Source organism: Tenrec ecaudatus, chromosome 7 (assembly GCF_050624435.1).
Source record: "Tenrec ecaudatus isolate mTenEca1 chromosome 7, mTenEca1.hap1, whole genome shotgun sequence".
NCBI classification, from domain to species: Eukaryota; Metazoa; Chordata; class Mammalia; order Afrosoricida; family Tenrecidae; genus Tenrec; species Tenrec ecaudatus.
This window is the reverse complement of record NC_134536.1, coordinates 94,943,064-94,963,083: the sequence shown is the minus strand read 5'-3', so window position 1 is coordinate 94,963,083 and position 20,020 is coordinate 94,943,064.

Here is a 20,020-nt window from a genome sequence, read left to right as displayed (position 1 = left end):
GTTTGTTTACAAGATTGAGACAGTGACCCTTTAAAGTAATGCAGGATGTGCTATTGCCTTTTAAAGCAATACAGATGTCCATATGCAGTTCCCTGTGAGCCGTTCATCTAGTGGTTTAAGTATTCATTTAGGATCCTTTGTCCTTATTCTTCTAACTTCTTGAGGTCTAACTTCCAGCATGTCTTTTGTAAACCGCTTACAGTTGGATTGTATTTTTTTCTATCCTGTTCGACAAACTACTTAATAATAAACTCAGACTCTGGGAGAAAAATCAGACTACGTAGGTTAGAATCCTGACCGAGTGTCTCGCTGTGTATCCTTGAGCAAGTTTTTACCTCACTGTGGTTCCAGTCCCTTCTTTATAAAAGGAGAATGGTAATGAGACTACATGATAAGGTGGTTGAGAGGATTAAATCAGTCAAGGGGTAAGAGACATTTAGAGCAGGAGATGATGTGATATAAACTATTTGCTATTAGTAGTGGGGTGCATTAAAATGTTTCACATTATGATTTTATATACCACATATACATACATGCACAAATACACACTCATACAAGTACAAACACTTATCTGTTTTTTTAGCTTACTGTTAAGAAGTGATTGGTGTTATCATTATTTTGCATGCATTCTAACTTGCTCCTCTGGTTGCAATAGAGTCTTTGGGTCTGCCGTGCTCTGCTTTTTCACTGTGCTGGGCTTCTGTAAATCTCTCTATCTCTGTGGTTTGGGATAGTTTCCTGAATTTCAGAGTTGACATTTTTTTTTTTGGTCTTTCATCAATTCTGGAAATGTTTTTTATTATCTTTTTGCATATTACATTTCCTCTTATCATGCTATTTTATTGTCTTACTATGCTAATGAGGGAGAGATATGCTAATCATTTACAGTACTGGAAATGCAAGGGAGCCGTTTGCTGTCCCATGGGCTAGCCTATGAGTCCCAATTGACCCCGTAGCAGTGAGTTAATATTGATTGACCAGGTGTTGAGTTGCTTTATTTTAGCTTCCCTTTTTTCTAACTTTCTTTTTATATTGCCAATTCTTCTTTTTTGTTTAAATTGTAAGTAATTTCTACATAGCCACATTATGATTAATTAATCTCCTATTGAATTAGATCTGTCATTCAAACTATCTTTTGAGTTTTTATTTATATTCTCCATTTTCGTTATTTCTCAAATCTCCTTGGTTGTTTTTGATAGCCTCTTGTTTTTTTTGTCATACATCAACTCACCTCTTTTATTTCTTCAAAAACATTAAAGATGCTAATTGCATATTCTATCTCTGGTTTTCTAATGTCCATAGTTTTAAAAGATTTCCTCTGCACTTGTTATTTATGTTGTCTCTGGTTATGATTGTTTCCTTTGTGTGAATCATTTTTATTGTGATTTCATAAGCCTTGGATTTTTGTTTGTGGGAATTATTTGAGGTATGCATTTAAAGTACATTTTAAATAAAGATACTACAGGGGCACTACTAATCTGGAGCCACTTTAAACTCAATTTTCACCTTTTTTTAGACTATCCTAGGTGGTGAAAATTGTAGTAGGAAACATGTAATATATGGCTCGTGACTAAGATCTTAAGGTCAAGTGTTTTCTTTTTACTTTTTTCAAAGAGAAGATTGTGGCTGGACCTTTACTGTGGTGGGTCAGGCTGGCTTCTCGTTTTCCCACTGCAAGGCTCACTCACCGGCTTTCTGCAGGTGTTTCTGACCCCAGCGTTCCCTGTCCTATATTACTTGTTAGGTCCTCAAACACATGGCCTATTAAGACCTCCACTCAAGGGTGTCCCAATTGACAGATGTGCTAAGGGGTAATGCCAGCTCTCGCGCTCAGCAACCTTTCCCAGAGCCACACTTTTTCATTATTTGTCACTTCTATTTTTATTTGCTTACTTCCAGCTCAAAAACAGTCTAAAATTTGTTTACCTTATCGTTTTTCTTGTTCCTAAACAGATTTCCCCACACATAATCTTGGGCACTAAAGCACAATGTTGCACTTAATAGAAAAGCAAGACCAGTTTGCCTCAAGAGAAGTAATCAGAATGCTTGAAATAATGTGGATTTTCTGTTGCACTTTGATTTGGTAAAAAAACAAATTATATAATCAAAATCATGGATTTCCTCTATTGCCTCACTTTATCTTTTATGATGTCATCTCTAGACCAAAATTATTTATTTCCTGGGCATGGTCACCAAATGGGTACCCAGTACTTGTAAACCTACATACTTCATTGTCTGCATCGATATAGAGAAAGCCAGTCGCTCCCAGAACCATCAGTGAGCTTCCTAAACTTTGATAAACAACCACAGAACCAAGTCCTATAGCCAGAGAAATGTCATGCTCTGATTTGTCCGCAGTTATGGTGTGGTTTCAAACCCACTAGCCACTGCTCCGGAGAAAGTTGAGGCTTCCCAGGGAGCGCAGACACACTGCAGATGGTGCAGGCTTCACTCTGTGGAGCATACAATGGCTAAGGGATGGTACCCTAAGACATCAACACAAGTTGAAATTGACTCAATAGCAAGTGGGTTGGGTTAGATATTCTTTTGTTTAATGACTGATTCTTCTCTGCAATCCCACTTGCCAACTGAAAAAGTCACTTAATGGAATATAATGTTTTCATTAACTTCAACAGAAAAATGGATTCATTTCATCCCAGTGATAATGATAAACTGACAATTTTATGTAGCAATTGACCAATGTAAGCAAGTTTATGTAATTCTTTAAAATCCAACTATTTTAAAACGAACAGTACAACACTTATAATAAGATGAGATGATAAGGTCTTTCAAAAATCTCTCTCTTTGTTCTGCACTGTTGTCTATCAACTTTTCAACCTTCTGGGACTCAGGTAATCCTTCCTGAACTCAAATTGCGCATTAAAGTAAAAGTTGAACATAGACAAATGCTTTCAGGATAAAGCAAAAGCTAAGTAAGAGAATTCTTTGAAACACATTGAAATAGAACATGTACACAGCACCCTAAGTGTTGTTGAACCTGTGAGCCTTTTATCCTTCTTTTTCAGTGTTTATAAAAGTCAAAAATTTTGGTTTTATCTAAACAGTGTATGCAACTCAAATTAGATCCATATGATGCTGCCTAATTAGGAGGAAATGCTGTGTTTTGCAAGTTGATGAGCATGTCTTTGAATTCATAACGGAAAAACTATAACTTCTATATTTTATTTACTGTGTTTAGGCATGAGATAAAACCTCAAACTGGAAAAAGTGAGTATCTAAAAAAATGATACCACTTTCCAAGAACTATTATAGCAAAAGGCAGAGCATTTTATGGGCTTGTACTCTAACGTGTATCCTTGGATACACGGGTGGGATCACTCTCCCCAAACTTCATTGCCATACATAAAAGGCAAGGAAAAGAGATCAGCTTAATGACCTCTCCAGCCATTTTCATTGCAACTCTCTATAAAGTTTAATCTAAAATGAGATTTTTTTTCACTTTGGTGATGGAAAATTAGTCATAATTTTTGTTTTCATATTTTGTCAGTGTTGACATTTCTTCAACTACTTTCTATGTGCATAGGGTCATTGAGTCAGAACTGACTCAAAGAGCTTTTTGATTAAGCAGAAGCAAGATTTGGAATCAGTGGAAGGAATAATGGACAGTTTATCCCTATTTCTTCCCAGAGCTGAGTGTTTTAGAGATATTGGAGAATAGTGCTTGATCATAAGCACCTCTAGAGAGTAGAGGCTGTAAACCTTTACAGAAGCAGAAATCCCCACATTTCTGCTTTAGAGCAGCTGGTATATCCAAACAGTTAACTTTTCAGTTAGCAGCCCAATGCATAACTCACTAAGACGTAATGCCTAGACGCCTAGTCTCATTCCTGACTTCCTCCCCTCTGCTCTGGTTCCTCTTTTTCACTGTCTTATGTTAGGCTTCTCATTTCCTACTCTACTCCTATTTTTTAAAAAAAGATAAGAACCTTTATTGGCATATGGTTAATTATATATACTATATAAATAATATATTTAAATGTATAATTCAATGGTTTTCAGTATACTCATATAGTTGCACAACCATTACCATAATCAATATTTGAACATTTTAATCACCCCAAAAAGAAAACCCCAACCCTTTAGCAGCCACTCCCTATTTTCTACAACCCCCTCCCCAGGTGATGACGTAACGGCTTTCTGTCTGCATAGTTTTCTTATTCTGGATATTTCGTGCACATGGAAACATGTCCTATGTCTTCCTTTGTGGTATTAGGTTCATTCATGTTTTAACATCCATCAACACTTCATTTCTTTTTATTATTGAAGAATACTTCATTGGACAATGTTGTACCTATCCATCCAGAAGTTGATGGACATGCAGGTAATTTCCATTTTGACTATTGTGAATAGTACCCTAAGCTTTAGTGGACACGTTTTTGTGTTGATGTGTTTCATTTCCCTTGGCCTTTTAGCCCATACACTTACATAATTTTCGGCAATTTTCTCCCCATAACTCTCTCAGGATCAAATGGAACTTATTCCTCTTGCTGGCAACATCTGATGATAAACCCCATCAAAAACTCATTCTTAGTCCCGGTCTGTGAAATCCAAACCCTAGACCTGCATCTCTTGGCTGGGTGTACCTTGATCCACGCGTGCAGCGGTTTTCAACCTGTGGGCTGTGACCTCTTGGGGGGGTCAAACGACCCTTTAACAGGGGTTGCTTAAGACTATCAGAAAACACATAAATATTTCACAATATGTCATTACATATTGTTTTGTGATTAATCACTATGCTTTAATTATGTTTAATTATATTCAATTTGTAACCATGAAAATATGTCCTGCATATCAGATATTACATTATGACTCATAACAATAGAAAAATTATAGTTATGAAGTAGCAACGAAAATAATTTCATGGTTGGGGCTCACAACAACATGAGGAACTGTATTAAAGGGTCATAGCATTAAGAAGGTTGAGAACCACTGGTCTAATGCTAAGGGTTCATTACAAAACACAAAATACCACAATCAAACTAACATTAAAAAAACAACTGTCTTGCTGGCTCATCACCTAACCTGGAATGGAATTCTTACCTGTAAATTAAAGGAACAGAGGAGGGTTATGGGAAAATCTTAGGTTTAAATATTTTTCTAATGTGTACTTGAGAATACAGACGATAAGTTGGTCAGCCAACTGCTTGGTTGACTCTTGCAGTGCTGGGTGTATTTCATTTTTAACAGTTTCTTATAGTATAATTTATGTGTTAAGTGTACAAATTGATTATTTTAGCACATATATAAAGGAGTACAACCACCATCACAATTCGTATTTAGAGCAGTGCCATCACCCTCAACTTTCCCACATCTATTTGCAGGTGAGCTCTGTCCCTGCATGCCTGCATGGAATCCGTATTCCCATGCCAGGCTTGGACAGCCACTGGTGTGCCTTCTGTTTCATGAATTTGCCTTTGGGGAGACTTCATATGACCTATAGTCTTTTTCAGCGGGCTTCTTTGACGTAGTGTCTTAGTTATGCAGTGTTCCTGTGATGTAATGGTCACAGCTGATGGCTTTGAAAATGGGAATGTGTTCTCTCACCATGGAAGTGGCTAGATGTCCAAATTCAGGGTGCAGGGTTTTTGTCTCTTTTCAATATTAGTGGGCCCAGTATTTCTTTGAGATTTCCATTTGACGTGGCATCAGTCTTCCTCGGGGTCTAGAAACTTCTCAACACCCCTAGGGACCTCAGGTGCGAAGGATGTGCTCAACTCTGAGCTCTTCCTTCTTGGTAAAACGGAGATCCTTCCCATCGCTACTAGCTTGTTTAGTCTCTTTGGTAATCTTAAAAGAGATGGACTCAAAATACAGCCTGATCCTACAGATCACATCCACCCTGTCTCATTAACATAACTGCCTCGATTCTACCCAATTAAGGTTACAGAGGTGAGATTCACAGCGCATAGGATAGTTAAGCCATATCATAATGTGGAGAATAATCACTGCGAATCATGACCCACACACGTTGACACGTTTTTTGGTAGGTCACAGTGCAATCTACACTACTTACCATAATTGTTTGAGGTTCATCCATGCTATGTCACATTTTTTTTCTTGTTAGGCACAGTCAAGTAGGTTCCAACTCATAGCAACCATATGTGCAGCAGAATGAAAGACATCCTGGTCCCGCATCATTCCCACAAGTGTTATGTTTCAGCCCGTTGTTGCGGTCACTTTGCCAGTCCATCTTGTCAAGGGCCTTCCTCTTTTTGCTGCCCCTCTGCTTTACGAGGCATGAGGTCCTTCTCCAAGCACTGATCTCTGCTGACACCATGTCTAAAATGTATCCGATGAAATCTCGATATTCTTGCCTGTAAGGAGCATTCTGGCTGGACTCCTTTCAGGACAGATTTGTTTGTTCTTTTGGTAGTCAATGATATTTTCAATATTCATTGCCAGCACCATAATTCAAATGCATCGACCCTTCTCCAGTCATCCTTATTCAATGTCCAACTTTTACATGCAGAGGAGGCTATTAAAAATACCATGGTTTCGGTCAAGCACACTTGATTCCTCAATGTCACTTCTTTTCTTTTCATCATTTTAGAGAAACCTTGTGCAGTAGATTTATCCAATGCAATGGTAACTCTTTGATCTCTTGATTGCTGGTTCCAAGAGCATTTATCAAAGTAGATGTCAGAAGAGACTCTGAAACATGTTCTTAACTCTAAAGTAGCTAAGGCAATGGAAGAAATAATGAAGTAAAAGAGTGGAGCAGAACATTTCAAACATGAGCTTGATAAGCAAAATAAAACATTATAATGAAATGTGTAAACATCTAGAGTAAGAAAACCAAAAGGGAAGAATATACTCAGCATACCTTAAACTGAAAGAACTCAAGAAAGAAAATTCAAGTCTCAAATTCCAATACTGATTCAGTGGACAAAATAGTGAGTGATCCAGGAAACATCAAAAGAATATGGAAAGAGCACACAGGGACACTGTACCCAAAAGAAGAAATCATCATTTAACCATATCAAGAGGTAACATATGACCAAGAACCAATGGCACTGAAGGAAGAGGTTCAAAATGCACTGAAAGCATTAGCCCAAAACAAGGGCCCAGAAGCTGATGGAACACCAAATGACGTGTTTTAACCATTTGAAGTACTGGAAGCACTCACTCGTCTATGCCAGGAAATTTGGAAGACAGCTCCTTGGCCACCGACTAGAGGAGAACCATATTTGTAGCCATTCCAAAGAACAGTGACTTAGCAAAACACTCAAATGATAGATCGATATAAGACCATCCCACAGCAGTTGCAGCAGTACATTGACAGGGAGCTGCTAGCGATCCAGGCTGAATTCAGCAGAGAAAGAGGAACTAGGGATGCCATTGCTGGGGTCAGAGGGATCTTTGCTGAAAGCAGAGAATACCGGAAATATGTTTAGTTGTGTTTTATTGACTATACAAAGTCATTCTACTGTGCGGATCATAACAAAATCTGGAGAGTCTTGAGAAGAGTAGGAATCCCAGAACGCTTCGGTTTCTGTCTTCAGTGCAGCTTGGACTTGGTCCTTTGGTGCCATTGGTTCTCGATCTTGTTACTGAAATGGCCGAATGGTCATCAGTTCTTTTTGGTACAGTGACACTGTCTGTTCTTTCCACCTCTTTTGAAGCTTCCTGCATCTTTCAATATTTTGCTGATAGTGTCTTTAAGTGTTGCAACTTGAGGCTTGAATTTTTCTTCAGTTGTTTTGGTTTAAGAAATGCTGAATGCGTTCTCACTTTTTGGTTTACTAATTCTAGGGCTTTACATATTTCATGATAATATTTTACTTTGTCTCCTCAAGCTGTCCTTTGAAATTTTCTAAGTTCTTTTACTTACTGAACACTCAGCGTGCTTATTCAAAACTTGTACGTAGAAAAACACGCGGTTTTATGAACAGAACAAGGGAATACTGCATGGTTTAACACCAAGAAAGGTGTGCGTCATAGTTACATCTTCTCGCCATATTTATTTAACATGACTGCTGAGCAAATTAGCAGAGAAGCTGGAGTGTATGAGGAATTTGGTATCAAGACTGAAGGAAGGCTTAGTAAGAACATGTGTTATGCCAGTGACACACTTTGCTTACTTAAAGTGAGGAGGACTTGAAGCACTTGCAGATGAAGATCCAGGATTGCCGCCATAAGTATGGATTATAACTGTATGTAAAGAAAACCAAAATCCCCACACCTGGGCCTATAGGTAACATTATGATAAATAGCCAAAAGATTAAAATGGTCAAGTACTTTATCTTATTTGGATCAACATCAGTAATCATGAAAATGACAGGTGCCTATTAATAAAAACCCCATAAGGTTCATAAATAAATTTAAAATATACTTTCTTATTCTTTTATTTTTAGGAAGATAGTTTCTTTGGGTAGGACTAAACTGCCACACTTCTTAAGCTAAAATCATTTTCAGAATTGGAAATTATGGGAATTCTCCAATTGCAAGATTGAAAACTGAATTCCAAATAATGTCTCTAACTTGAAATTTTAAAAAATAATCTAATGTTTAATTTGTCTCTTTTAATTTGATAAAATGAAGTTAATAAAATGAAATTTTATAACTATTATAAAGTTATAAAATGAAGTTTTATAACTATTGAAATATTGATAAAATTAAGTTATAAAATGAAAAGCTACAGCAACACAATATTGTACTAAAAACTAAATATGATGGTGCTGAAATTTAGCTCTCTTCAAATATCTTGGGACTAGTTACTCTAAATATAAAATAAAACTGTTTGGAAGTACCCACATTCAGAAACGTCTGCTCTCCATTATGGAATGGAATAAAACTAAATTTTGTTCTCAATTTAGCAATTAAAAAAAGCTGTACTGAGTATTTCAAAGAGAAACACAAGACCTAATACACCTTACATGTAAAAGATGTTACTTTTCCAAATCCAACCTTTAAAATTCCATTTAAAAAATTTTCAATGAATGTTTTTATTTTGAATTTAATACCCAAACCCCAAACCAAACTCAGGCCGTCTAGTCAATGCTAACTCATGTTGACCCTGCGGGGCTTATGGGAGGAGAGAGCCTAGTCTTTCTCCTGAGGAGCAGCTGGTGGTTTTGAACCATAGGCCGTGCTGATCACAGCCCAGCACATAAGCACAACACCAGTCTAAATTATATCTGTTTGTATTTTGTAAAGTACCTCTAATTTAATAAACATTGAGAATGTTGGATTCTATTTCTGGAAGTCAACTGCTCTTACATTTGAGCTGTATTTTCTCTTTTGACCCCTGCGTCGAGGTGAAGTGTTCAAAGATCCTTCGTATTTCTTCATGATCAACCAGTATCATCAGGATGGGAGAATGCACAGGACCTCTGGGGAGTCATTCAAAAGTGAGAACTTCGATTTGGTTGCGATAAGTCTACACGCGGCGGTTGTTAGTTATTACTCAGTTGGCTCCGAAGCAGGGGGATTTATGAATAATCGAACTAACCCTGGCCTGCTCATGAGCCATCACTGGATCGCTGGCATACAAACGTCCATTTTTACAGCCATTTTTGTCCATCCTTCTCATGGAAGCTTCCCTCATTTTCAATGACTTTCTACTTTACTACGAGAGATATCTATCTCATGATTGATCTTCCCTGATGACATGCTCTAAGTATGAAAGGCAAAGTAGAGACTAGCTGAAATAGGAACTCAGTCAGTGGAGAATGGGGAGCTCGCATTGAATTGGGGGATGGAATGGAACTGGAGCATGAAGATGCTTGTGAGTACCAGCATCGACAACTACAGGTGCAAAGAGCAACGTTGTGCCTTTTACTTGCTTGCTTGTTAGCAGTTCAGGGCTGTAGAAGTCCCCAGCATCCCTCACTGACCATTCTGGACCAGATAAGGCCACGAGTGCTCTTCTCCTGGGTCAGAAAAACTGGACTCCAGCCTTTACAGGAGACCACATCACCTCTGGCAAGGAGGTAAAGATGCTCTCCGTGTTCCAGATAGCTAATTCTCAGTGCTTACAAGGAAAAGAAAGTTTCACAGTTCTGGTCCCTGCAGAAAGTTGCCTTGTGCCCTGCAATATGTACTTTGATTACCCTTTTTATCCTAGCACGAAGAGTTGGAACTGGCACGTATTAGTCATACCGTTATTCATTTCGCTTTAAACTGTAGCAGCTCCATTACCTCCAGTGGCAGTGGGTTTCACGGGGTGCCTAAATGTGATACCAAAAAAAGTGGTTTTTTTCTCCCCACTTATTCTAAATTTATCAGCCATTAATTCCACTCGATGAAATTTACTTCTTCAGCTGCATTATGGAACACTCAGTTCTCTGACGGAGAATACAAACAAACTCTCTGTCGGGCTCGCAGCAACAAAATAATCACCACTTGCCATTTTCCTCTGAATATGTTAGCCTGGTTTGATTGATTTGGAGAAAGCCTAGGATTCTTCTTTCTAGCTTGTTATCATTGTGGTGAAATTTTGCTCTCCTGGTCTTTTCTTGGAAGTTTCATTGCCCCTGCAGATATGATTTCAAATGCACATTTATTATTAGGCATTTTCACGAGATGGCCTACGTCACATTTAGTAAAATGAGGATTAATTTGTGTGAATAGTGTACTTAGGAATTTTTTTAAATTCTAGTGTCTTGTGATGGAGATTGCAGGCATTAGTGTGTCCATGACCATCCAGGGAGTGGGTGACAGGATACATGAAATGATTTTAGTTCTGTTGGAATGGTTCCATGTCTGCCACCAGGCCTCCTCCTGCCAATTCCTCCACTCACTCTCTGATTTATGAAATTCATCTGTTGGAGCACAGATCTTTTGATCCCTGTTCTGACTGCAGCGCCCTCAGAGACAGTTGTTATTTAAGCTGCTGTCAGCCATTTCACTGAGCACAAATTGTGATGATGCATGCTGCCTGTTTGCCTTCAAAGCAATCGTGTTAAACTCTTGTTCTGCAGAATGCTAGACTTCTAAGGAGGCCATCGCAAGGATCACTGCAGATAGGAAAAGATTGGATGGGCGTGGTTTCAATCACAGCGATTCTACTCTTACCGGCTTTAGATATTGAGCTACTATATATAAGATTTCATGTGGGAAAAGGGCCTCACAGTTAAACTTATATGTGTACCTCTCTTAAGCTTTCAGGTTTGGCTTCTTAGTATCCAAACTTTTATGAAGATAAGGAAAAAACTATTGCTGTTAGGCTAACAGAATATAAGTAATAATATGTAATATATATTATATTATATATAATACATATATAATAATATGTAACATATATATGAGTTTATTCCAAACAAACCAAGCCAGTGGATGCAGTAATAAACTCTCTCAGTAATAAACTTGTCTTACTTTCATTAGGGTGTCTTCCAATAAAGGAAAAATTTTGTGTCATGGAAAAAAATTATTTTGAGGTCAGAGCTAACATCAAGTTTTCAACCCAACTCAAGTGGACATTCCAAATAACTGAAGCTTTGCAGCAAGCTTACAGGAATGCTGCCCCACTCACAAAACCTCCCAGATTTTAGATGGATCAAGGATTTTATAGAAGATCCAGGAGACCTCAAAGATGAGTCAAGAAAGGGAAGACCACCAATCTCAACAAATGAAGAAACTGGTGGCAGAATCCTGAAGAATAACCGTTGATGTGATAAGGACTGAGCTTGTGCTCTTAATGTTTTGGTATTTTCAATTTTAAGGTAGTATCTGGACCTCAGCAAACTTTGAATTCAATGAGTTCCAAAACACTGCATAAAGATCAAGCAGCTCAAAGACCTGATTTTTCCATCAGTCTTGTAAGCAAGATCGAAGCGATTGCAGGCGTTTTTCTGGGTTAGTTCTACCCTGTCCTGTGGAGTCGCTATGAGTCAGCACCCACTTGACTGACGGCAGTGACTATGAGTGCATGTTAACTAAAGTAGCTTTGGTGGCTTGGTGGGTCATGTGTTGAGCTACCAGCCTCCCTGTGGGAGAAAGGGGAAGCATTCCGCTCCCATAAAGATGTGTTGCCTTGGACGCCCAAAAGGGTCAGTCTGTTCTGTCCTTCATGTTACTATGAGTTAAAATCAACTTGAAGTCACTGAGTAATAGTAGGGACACATTTTGCATTTATTACTAAGATTCAGATAGCAAACTTTCATCAGAAGAGTGACTTCTGAGGGGATCTGCTAGGTCAGTTAAATTTGAGGCAGAGGGGTCAACTCAGAAAGTTATGGTGACATCAGTAGAAGAATGGATGTACATGCAATGGAATGCAATTCATCCCTGAAACATCTCATGCCAATTGAGGGGCCTGGAAACCACTGAAGCTAGTCAGTTATAACAATGGACTCATATCACATCTGTCCACTACTAGAAGCTAAACACCAAGAAGAAGGCAGTTGCAGCTCCCAGGACATGAATTGTTCTAATCCAATCCACTAAGCAACGCGCCTGCCTAGCATCCATGAGACCGATACCATCCCGCTAAGGGCACATCTTCAAAACATCTTCCACAGAGACCTCGCCTCAGTGAGAGTCAGATTTTCAAGATCCGAGGAAAGGAAGATTATTCAATTGCTGTCATTCAAAACAGTGCTATGGTCACCTCAGTCCAACAGACACTGACCAGAGTGATATGGAGACCTTGGCTGGATATTCAAGTCAAGATGGGGGCGGGGGGCAGTGGGAGGCATGCATGCCTCAGAGAAGGCAATTACATCTGTGCTGGTAGGAAATCGGGAAGGAGCAACTTCCCAATTGGGGGGTGGGGGACATTTCATACTATTTATGTGGAATCCAAGGGGAGAATATACATGATACTAGGTTCTTAATTGGACAGCTGTGACCTAGTTTCTGTGTAACCCTGGTGAACCAGTCTGTACATGATATACTACTGAGAACTTAGACCAGGGGTCCTCAAACTTTTTAAACAGGGGGCCAGTTCACTGTCCCTCAGATCCATTGGAGGGCCAGACTATAGTTTAAAAAACTGTGAACAAATTCCTATGCACACTGCACATACCTTATTTTGAAGTAAAAAAACAAATGGGGAAAACACACCCGGCGGGCTGGATAAATGTCCTTGGCGGGCCGCATGTGGCCCACGGACCATAGATTGAGGACGCCTGCTTTAGACTGTTCTTTCGTGGTGGACAACATCTTTCATAGGCCACACCAGAAGGACTTGATGTGGAAATTCCAATAAGAGAACTGGGCTTTACCTCAAACTGACCTGTAGCCATTGAACTTGAGACTGAAATTCCCTAGCCTGGTGTGAGAAGCAGCAGGAGACTGCTAGCTAACAGACACAGAACTGGCAGATGTTGGAGTTTGGTTCGAACTTCTTGCCTTGAAGGTACTCAGTGAGTGGTGGCCCCGGAACTACCATACATTTACTAGTTTAATGCTCTCCTTGCTTCATTATGACATGCATTAATCTGGCAGGTGTGGCCCTGCTGCTGTGAATGAATATGATGGGAAGATTTGCATCATCACCAAACCCCATTGTTTGTGTAGCGTGTCCAGTCACTTAAGAGTTTAATCCGTACAAGTCAACTGTTCGTGTATGGAAGCTGATATAGCTGACCTACACTCATATAATTTCCTTTTCTCAACAATGTTTTAAATTCTATACCATTGGCTAAACTAATGACACTATCAGTGAATACTGATTATGCATTGGACTGGTAACTGCAAAGTCAGCAGTTCGAAGCCAGCTCCGCAGGGGAAGCTGAGGCTTCCTACTCGTGTGAAGATTTTCAGGCTCAGAAACTCACAGAGGCAGTTCTACTCTGCCACATAGAATCGCTATGAGTCAGCACTGACTTAATGGCAGTGGAAGTGATTCTCCAGGGGGATGACTGATAAGGTTCTCTAACATGAAATGACAAGGATGTCTCTAAAGTGAACCAGAAACACGAATAAACCATGGATGCAAGAACGAATTTGGGGATTGCACTTAATTTTAGCCTCAACCTAAGAATAATGAGTTCTTATGACATGGCCCTGCTTGAAGCTCAACCTCATGAAGAGATTGCCAAAGATAATGGTGTGATAGCAAAGTGTGCTAAAGAAACAAGATGGTGGCTGGCTGTCAGAAAGAATAGCGTCTTGAGTCTTAAAGGCTTATTTTCAAACAAGCAGCCATCTAAGTGAGGTATCAAATAAGTCCACGAGGAAAAGCACACCAGCCAGTGAGATCCAAGGATTGTAAATAACATAATTCAAATCTAAAAGAGGGAATAGCATCAGAGTTTGTATTGTGAACACCTGGTTTTCAGAAGGCCATGGATGACAGTGGAAGCCCAACATCCATTTGCAGGGTCCACACATAGATCAAGCCTCTGGTGAATTTCCTCCAGTCATAGTTCAAGGATGTTAATATCCCTTTTATCAGAGAGAGCATTATAAAGTCAATTATATTGGATGTAGTTACGGTAGGTCAAAAGGTAATATCTACCATTTTATCTCCCTTTTGACCCATTTTACAGTTGTTTCCATTAAAGAAAAAGCGTGGGGGAAGGCACATGGGTTCTCCCCTGGCGAAGCCCCTCTGATAATGGACCAGGAATGTGAGCGGCCTTGCTAATATGCAGAATGCATTGGAAAGTGAATCATTGCAGATCTAGTCAGGTCAAAATCTAGCCACCCTATCATTTGATCTCCTTTATGATCCATTTACATTTGTGCTACACAATCGAGGTTTTTATCTGTTTTACTTCATTATTCTTGTTAAATTTTAAATATTTTTTCCTGTATATTAAGTCGAGTATAGGTAAATCTACAGAGATAGTAAATCGATTAATGTGTCCTTGGGGGTATAGCAGGGGAGGTTGGGGGAAAATGGGGAGCTAATAACGATGAGTAAAGAATGAAGAAAATATTCTAAAACTGATTGTGTTGATGATTGTACAACTCTTTTTGATGTGATTAAACTACCTAATTGTAGGGCAAGATATGACAAAATAACAATTTATAAATTATCAAGGGCTCATGAGGGAGGGGGGAGCAGGGAGGGAGGGGAAAAAAAAGACCTGATGCAAAGGGGTTAAATGGAGAGAAAATAATTTGAAAATGATGAGGGCAAAGAATGTACAGATGAGCTTTACACAATTGATGTATGTATGGATTGTGATAAGAGTTGTATGCATCCCTAATAAAATGTTTAATAAAAAAAGAAAATTATATGCCAATAGAACTTTGGGGGCAAAAAGAGAATGCGACTGTGACTATTTTAAGGATGGCAAGGGGAAATCTTGATATATTTTTAATAGTTTTATCAATTTTATTGGCATATAATTCACATATTATGCAATTCAATAGTTTAAACATATTAAAAAGAGTTGCACGATCATCACTACAATCAATTTTACAACATATTGTTCTTTCTTGTACTCACTATTAATTGCTCCCCAATTTCCCCAAACCTCCCCTGCAATAGTCCTAGGAAACTATTACTCCACTTACTGTCTCTGTAGTCACCTGTCCTAGATTTCATAGACAGAAAAACATACAAATAACAATAAAAACCCCAACAATAACAGACTAAAACATAGTATAACATCGAACGAAAAGAAAGCAGAAATTAATAAAAACTTGAAAAGTTTTTAAATGGTAAAAGGGAAAACAAATGATAAGGTGTTAAATTTTAACCTAACTACGTCTTCGTTAGTCCACTTTCCAATGTACTCTATCTGCGAGCGAGCGAGGCTTGTCACAGCCCTGGTCAATGAGCAGAGATTATTCACTGGGGGTTAATCCAGGCAGGGAACCTAACCAATAGATTTTGGCCTTTTACTGTCATTCATAAAAAACAAAACAAAAACCCAATTCACTGCCATTGAGTCAGTACTGACTCATAGCAACCCTCCTGTGGGTTTCTAAGACTGTAACTCTTTACAGGAGTAGAAAGCCCAGTTTTCCTCTTGTGGTTTTGAACTGCCAACCATGTGAATTGTAGACTACTATGCCACCAGAGCTCCTAACTGCCATCCCTTCTACATAGCCTTCTATAAACAAGATACTCAGAATTTAAACTCTAATACTGTTCCCTCCTTCAGTCTTAGATTTTATTTATTCACAGTCCTTGGATTACACAAGCTGGTGTTCTTCCATGGGACTAAGCTGATTCCCGACTTAGATGGATTCTTGTTTTAAGACAAGCCATTAAGATCCAGCCACTTTATAAAATTTGACTGCAGACCTAGTGTTCAATATACATACAAATGTTATGAAGTACGACTCTCTGGTTATAAACAACAGAAACAAAATCTAGGTAATTTAAAAGTTTCGGTGTTGAATTATTTGATCCATCTTGCAGAACTAAAGACTGAAAAAAAATCAGGTTTGATAAAAATAAAAACCAGCAGATTATAGATATACAGGTAGCAGAAACCCTACTAATTGTGCAGTCTTTTCAGTAAGCTATAGACACCATGGTGTAGCTGTCATTTTCTATGCTTGTTTCGGTCCTCTCAAAATTCCATTTTCAGAGTGTCTAATCGGCCACGTAATGGGAACATGCTTGATGTTTCAAGAATGCAATATGCCATGGTGGAGGAGCAGTTCCCACAGGAAAATCCATGGGTGGACAAAGGGGCAGATATCCACGGTGGAACTCACACAGCTCACAGGAAGAATAATGAGGGGAAGACTCATTTGAAAATGGACAAAGCACATGAATCGATAGCTCATAGATGATACAATACAAAACAATATAGGAGCGGAAAATATTCAACACTTATTTTTAATGCATTCCAAGTCATGCAAATGAAACAATACTACTGACTGTGTAGGGTAAGGCTGTATCCAACAAGCACTTACCCTGAGGTGTCCATAGAAATGCATACAGCATATTTTTGAGAGCAAAAAAAATGTCATTTTTAAGTCACCTTCAAAATGCTTCTACCTTTTGACACATCAATCCTGTTCTTAATGGAAGTGATCTAAAAGTAGCAAAATAACAACAGCCACAGAAACCCCAACTATTTCCATGAAGATGTTCATAGCATGTCACAATATAATCAAGAAATAGAAAAATAAAAACCCACCATGCGTAAAAACAAGGAAACTGTCACACAATCTCAATGAAACAGTATATAAACATTCAAGAATCTTAAAAATTATTAGACGACCTTTACAATATATTAGCAAGTAAAATAACATTACACTATGATTGTAATTTAGTAAAACATTCATGTCAACGAGCTGCATAAATGAAAAGTTTGTAGTAAATTGATGGGGTATGACTAAGGCTTTTCCTTTTGTGTTTTTCCTTAACATTTGTTGTCATTCGCCTTCATGATAAATAGTAACACTATTTACCATCAAACAAAAATGATAAACTAAATATTAAAATGCACTGTTCACAAGAAAGAAGAGAGATAATTTTTAAATAAGCTGTACCAGAAATTACAGAGACATTGTGAGAAGTAATCTTTCCTGTTGTGGTTTATATTTTAGAACTCAAGATGCTTAAACAGGAACTGGACTAAGAATAATCTTTTAAAAATGAGCTATAAAACTACCACTGGCACGAATCAAGGCACTTAATAGCTTTCTGCCCCTCCCCTCTTTGAAACTCAAGATGAAAGGATCACAGATCCTTTTTAAATTTGTGCTATTAAAAACTCTATAAGATGGAGACATGAACAAAAACAATGGATTTGGGGCTATTGAAAGCTTTAAGAAACTTCTAAGACTGCAAGTAAGCCTTCTTTTTCTGACTTCCTCAGACTTGGTGCCCTATCCTGAGGAAGTCCCTGAAAGGTGTGTTGCTCATTAAAAACAATACCAGCGGCCACAGACGCACCGTGCAGTGTAGGGGTCCCATCAGTGCCTCTTCCTCCTCGTCACAGGTACCACTCACAGGGCCTCAGATCACCCACGTGAGACTCGTGCCAGGTGGTGGTATTGTTAGGTGCTGCTGAGAATCAGCGCCAACTCACAGCCACCCACGCACACCAGCACACACCGTGCGCAAGCCGGCACCTTCCTCTCAGGTGTCGTGCACGAGGCGATCGCTGCTGTGCTGGAGCCCGCGCCACGCTTACCGAGTCAGTGCACCTCCTGAAGGATCTTCCTCCCCGGCCCCACCCCCCCAACCCCTCTACTTTCCCAAGTGCGGTGTCCTGTTCCGGGGACTCGTCCCCCCTTTTAACATGGCCAAAGTACATGAGACTACATCCTCACTGTGGAGGAGCATCCTGCTGTACCTCTGAGACAGATTCATCTGCTCTCTGGCAATGCCCAGGACTCTCAATATTCTTCACCAACCCCATAATTCAAACGCATCATCTCTTCTGTGATCTTCCTTATTCATTGTTCTTTCCGGGTAGATACCCTGAAGATTCAGACATGAGATAATAGGGGAGTACTCAAGGGCATTTCTAGCCCTGGGCAGCCTTCCTACCAGCCTTGAGTCTCCGTGTCCTACTGGTTTATATGGAGATGTGTGGATTAAGTTAGTCCTAGACATTGACCAGTTACGTGTTCTTTTTAGCACTGGAAATATTTCTAATTGCCTTGGGGCTCATATTGAGAGCATATTCATTTTGATCACGAAGACATTTTTGTTCTCTCTACGGACCATTTCAGTTCCCTTAAATTGCGCCTTCCCATTGTCCTTGTCTCATTTTCTTTAGTCACTGTGAGCCTCACTTTGCTCCTGCAATGGTAGCCTGTCACAGCTCCTCGGGCTTCTTCCCTTAATCACACAAACAGCTCCTAAAACTGTGTCCAGGGACTATAAGAAAGACAGATAGCAACTACACCCACAATTCTCCTCACCTAGACTTCCTGCAACTCCCTCTTCAATTACCACCTTGCTGAGTGCCTTTACCACTCTTGTACACAGTGAATAGTCTTATTTTGTGCAGTGTGGGTTTGGTTGTGTGGCAGGAATATTAATATTTCTGTTGTCATTCATTAATTGAAAGACCTGTATCTCTTTCCCTGGCAGCCATGCCCAGTGCTGCAAAAATAGGAGCAGGCAGAGAAGGCTCACAATGTGAGAGAGGTGTTTTGTGCTGCTGTACATATCTTGTTTTCTAATATTGTTACACATTATTATTAAGCACCCAGTGGGGTTTATATTTATCCATACATGCTCTTAAATTCCTATGGGAATTGTGCTTATAATAAGCCCTGCATGTATAGGAAAAGGAAACACTAAAAAATCAAACAGTGCTCTAGACTAGGTCTAGGGACCAAGGAGTACAGGACACAGTCTCTTCCTAAAGGATGACAAATGCTTCCATAAATGTAGCCTGAAATCAGCTAAACGGAAAATTATAAATAGCAACTGCTGTAGAAGTTTGGAGCACCAAAAGATAACACAAGAGATGCATTTCTCAACTTAGAAGAGGAACAAATTTAGAAATATACCATCAGTACAGATTCAAAATACAATCAACAAGCACTTGTATACACATACTGAGGTAAGTAAACTAATTAAAAATTTTAAGTGTGTTTTATTTTTAATTTTTATAGACAAATAATTCATGAACCCACACAATTAAATGATTCAAATTTATGAAAAGGAATTGTGCAGTCATCATCAAAATGCAGTTTTGAATATTTTCTTCATTCTTGTAGCCATTATTATTAGCTCTCCACTATTCCACCAGCCTCCAATACCATAACTCTAAGGAAAACTGTTTATCTAAATACTATCTCTATCCTGGATTTCATATAAAGAAAATCATACAAAATGAAAACCAAAAAAAGACAACAAAATTAAACATAGAAAAACCTCAATTCAAGTGAATGCAGATAATAATAGCAACTAGAATAAGTAAAAAAGTTAAAACAAATGTTTATATGCTAAATTTTAACTTAACCTGATCTGCAGTAAATCACTTTCCGTTGCACTCTATTGGATGGTTATCCTATTCACATCCAGACCAATGGTCTTCGGGAAGCCAGGGGAGGCTTAATCTATGTTGGGAATCTTCAAACGGATCTTGGGCTTCTACTGTCATCCATCGTCTTCTGCAACCAGGTGCTCAGAATTTAAACTCTAATACAGTCCCTCCTTTGATCTAGGATTTGGTTA